Below are 4,646 nucleotides of genomic sequence, written 5' to 3' on the forward strand. Positions count from 1 at the left end.
ATATCAACCTACGTATCCTCGCATTATATTGGAGTTTCTAAGCTCATTAGATGTCCACTTTTCCAATGAAGATAATTATGTTGGCAAAATAACATTTATGTTAATGAACCAAGAATTTCAGTGGACATTTAATGATTTCAATAATTGTTTTGGATTGTTACTCTCGTAGGTTTGATTCTAGGTTTAATTGGAATCATTTTTGGAACCCAATCACTGGATTAGACCAACCTTATGAGCCCTCTAGAGCTAAGCCTTCTCACATGCAAAACTCCATTTTTAGATACTTACATCGAGTCATGAGTAAAACTATTTTTGGTGGTGGGGAAAGTGATGTAGTTGTTAAGAAAGTAGAGATTTATTCTTTATGAGCTATGCTACATAAGGTTGATTTTGATTCAGGTTTTCATTTTCTTCAAACCTTGGTAAGAGCTGGGAGGGCATCTTAGGGATCTATTGTTTTTGGTGGTATGATTACTCAAATAGCTTGTAACTTGGAGCTTGACATAGATGGGTTGGAAGTCATCCATGACAATGACATGACAGACATTGATGCATGTCTTGCCATGAAAATGCTTGTCCGGGATGAGAATGGTTTTGCATTTCCTAGGAGGAATGATTTTCCTCTTGTCCTGAACGAACTTCCATTCGCAACCATGCTAATTGGGTAATCACTGATTCAGACCCCGAGAATGTTCCTTCCATATCCGGAGACACAGAGCCACACCTTGAGCCCTCGTAATCTGGACACCCACAGCCCTCCAGTCATTCGGATCCTACTATGCATTCTTTTGCCTATGGTACGGGTTTCTCCAGATTTGACTTTTTAGATTTTCGTGCATCTCTAGAATCACTTCACGAGAAGCAAAATGCCAAACGAACAATATTGGAGGGTCGCTTCTCTTTATCAGATGATCAGTTTAGAGAAGTGCGAAATCATTTTCAATTTACGAGGAACTTTCAAAGTCAAATGGCTGAATTTGTACAGGACTATGATATTGACCAAGCTAGAATGAGAGATTTTATGCAGAGCATGAGTGTTACTAGCCAACAAATAGATGCTCTGTATGAATATCATAGATTCCTGGGTGAAATGCCTGGTTTTCTTAGTTTTCCCATTGGGGCACGACGTAGGCCTCCTTTCCCTCATCCACCACCTTCTCCACCATATTGATTTCATCGAGACGATGAAAAGTTTAAGTCTGGGGGGGGGGGTGGTCTGTAAACCTGAAAGAAATTTTTTCAATTTTGTTCTACATTTGTTATTGTCTTGCTTTGATTGTTTGTTTTTGATAGTCACTTGACTGTCTTTTGAAAAATTTTGTAGTATACATTTTGAGAACATCAAACTTCACTTATATACTTTCTTGTCTTCAAGTGAAAATGTTAGCACGTTCATTATCTAGGTTCATGATGTTCAAATGATGCTAGTAGTATGCTTAATGTACCTCTTTTCTTTATCTTGAGTAGCATGAAATAAGCTAAGTATCATATGGAGATAGGTTTTAGTTTTGGCTTGACCTTAAGGATTTTACCTTCACTTCACTAAACTTGATGCTTGAATAGTTGATATCATTGAAATAGTTATGATTCATCTTGTTTGTTTAGTACTTGGTTTCCATGGTGATTTCTCAAACTTCATTTTGGTTACTGGATGAGGCTCAAATCATGTAAGCTCATTTGGAAAAAATCAAAATATCTCAACATTTGTGCTAAAAGTACATTTGTGAATAAGTTTTGCACAATGCAAATACTTATGAGGAAAAAAAGTGTGAAAAAAGAATTAAAAAAAAGTGAATAAGGGATACAAAAAATAGTTGTCATGAGTGGAATCTAGCAAGCCACCCCTTTGATACCGAGTTATGTTATTGGGGAAATGACTGCTTAGCTTCTCTTGAGATTGAGCACGCCTTTGAGACCTTGGGTTGATTGAGAAATATGAACCAAGCGTGTGACGAGTAAGTGTCTATCACTGGTTACTTGCCTATTACCGGAAACATTAGGAACTCAAATTTGATGATGACTTGACTAGGACGAAGATTGAAACTTGAAGGGTTTTGAGTTACTCATTGCACTGTGCACAAGATACTTATGCTTGAGCCATTCTTGACTTGTTTCCATGATCATGCTTGTTAGTGAAACTTTTTGATAGAGTTAGGAAAATACATTAGGGATATGAATGTGTTGTAGAACATATGAATTTATATTGCAGCATTTTGCTTGAGGACAAACAAAGGTTTAAGTCTGAGGGTGTGATGTGCGTAGATTGTATACTCTTGTTTAGCATATTTTGACACATATTCACATACTTTGCGCATGCTTTATCTATGCATTTTCTTACTTCCAGCTTTCCTTTCAGCATATTTACTCTTTTTGTTCGGAGATCTACTTTTTGGGCATTTTCTGTGTGCAGGAGTCGATTTTGGAGAAGATTTGATGCTTGAACGAAGAAGGAAGGCACAAGCCCTGTGTGCCACACGACCATGACATGGGGGGTTGCCCAGCCCGTGTGGTGATCACCACCCGTGTCGCTGCAGCAGAGAAGGAAGAAGCCATGGTCGTATGAGCATCACACGGCCGTGCCAGGTTTGAAGCCAAGATGGTTCATGGCCGTGTGCACCACACGACCTTGCAAGTCATCCAGAACCGAAGCTGTACACGACCGTGTAGATCTACACGGCCGTGCAGCATTTCCAGAGCCCAAGAATGTCTTGGTCGTGTGCACCACACGACCGTGCAGGAGCTCCAGAGCTGGAGGTAATGCAGGCCATGTAGATTTACACGGTCGTGCAAGGGGGCAGTGGCAGAGCTTGCCACGACCGTGTGAGCATCACATGGTCGTGTCACCCTGGCAGAGAGGGGAGTAGGGCAGGTCGTGTGAGCCTCACACGGCCGTGTCTCGGGGTCGTGTGACGCCCAAACCTTTCCCCTATATAAGGGTTTCTTCCTCATTTGAAAGGGGATCTTCCCCCTTTTGGGAGGGAGCGATATTTGGGCGATTTCTCCACTATCTTGGAGGGATTTCCGGTGATTCAAGGGCAGATTCTTCAACGTTTCGACTCCAAGATTGTGGATTGGATCCGGAGACGGCTCTTCATCATAGATAAGCTTTCTTTCTTCCTCTTCTTGGATTTGGGATCAAGAATGCTTGTAATTTTCTTCTCTTCGAATTTCTTTCCTCATTTTATGGAGTAGATTTCTTTGTTCTAGGATGGAGGGAGTAATTGTAAGGATGATTTGATGTAAAACTCTTGTGGATTTTCCAATTTCCTATTTCTATGATTTTGCCCTGTTTGTATCCATTTGATCTTCTGTGGATTGTTGTGTTTGGACCTAATTACCATGCTTGATTGAATGTTTGAATATCTTGTGGATCTTGTAGAGATTGTTTCTCATTCGATTTTCTAAGGAACGTTCGTGACAGGAACAAGCCCGTATAAGGACGTTTGAGGGGTAATCTTGAAGGAAAAATTAGGTTATTTAAGAGGGTAGGATAGATCGTATGCATAAATCTTTATATCTTAATGGGGTTGAGAAGAGATGAATTCTTATGTTGATTATCCGAGGGACGCACGTGACAGGCAAGCCCGTGTAAGGACAACATAGATTTCGTTCTTAATTGATCACATTTAGATATAAATTTCAGTCCTAGGCCGGTTGTCTATTGCAAGAGAGAACCGACAACCTTCTACAAATGATGGACAATTGAGAAATAAGATTTGGTAGATCATTTACATTGAAGAACCTTATAAAGAAACCAAAACTCCTAGAACATCCCTTTTATCAAAGCCCTTATTCTTGTTTATTATTCTTTCATCTCTATGTTTTCTTTTGCATAGTTGCATTTAGCTTTTGATAATCAATGGATTAGTTGTTTAGTTAATTCGCGTTGATAAATCTTTAGTGGTTATTCTAGTCCCTGTGGATACGATATCTTTTATTATTACTTACGATATTTCCGTACACTTGCGGAACGGTCAACAGCTGCTCCGACGACGATCAAGCAGAAGATCAATTTCTCCAAGTTGTCGGTAACCAGTTTCTTTTTATACAATACTTATACGTTTCATCTTTGTAATTTAAACTTGTAAAGATTTTCTGATATTATAGTGATTGCCCAACGAAAGTGATCAACTATCACGGGTCTTGGAGTAAGAGTCTTCGCAAGCTCCGAACCAAGTAAATTTTGGTGTGTTTGCAATTGTCCATTTTTTTATTTTTGTTGTGCATTCTATGTTTTGCGAAAAAGGAACATAAAAGCTACGAGTACTATTCACCCCCTTATAGCATGTCTCGATCCTACAATTGGTATTAGAGTGAAACTGCTCTGAATTGGTGAAAGCACCAATCGAGCAGAGGCTTCCTTTTTGAAAGAAAAATTATATATCATTTTTTATTAGAAATTATTCTTAATCTTTTTTTCCTCGATTTTTTTTTAAAAAATTTACTTTTATTTTTTTTTACCATTAGTTAGAGTTGGTGAAATATCACATTTACCAAAATTTATCATAATTTATTATTATTATTTTTTAAAAAAATTAGTGAAACACTCTTATTTTATTTTTCTTCAATATTACTAATCCAAGACTAAGTCTTGATACATTTGTCATTTTTTTATTGTGTGCAAGATTTTTCTAAATGGCTCACCA

This window comes from Zingiber officinale, chromosome 2B (assembly GCF_018446385.1).
Source record: "Zingiber officinale cultivar Zhangliang chromosome 2B, Zo_v1.1, whole genome shotgun sequence".
In the NCBI taxonomy this organism is placed as follows: domain Eukaryota; kingdom Viridiplantae; phylum Streptophyta; class Magnoliopsida; order Zingiberales; family Zingiberaceae; genus Zingiber; species Zingiber officinale.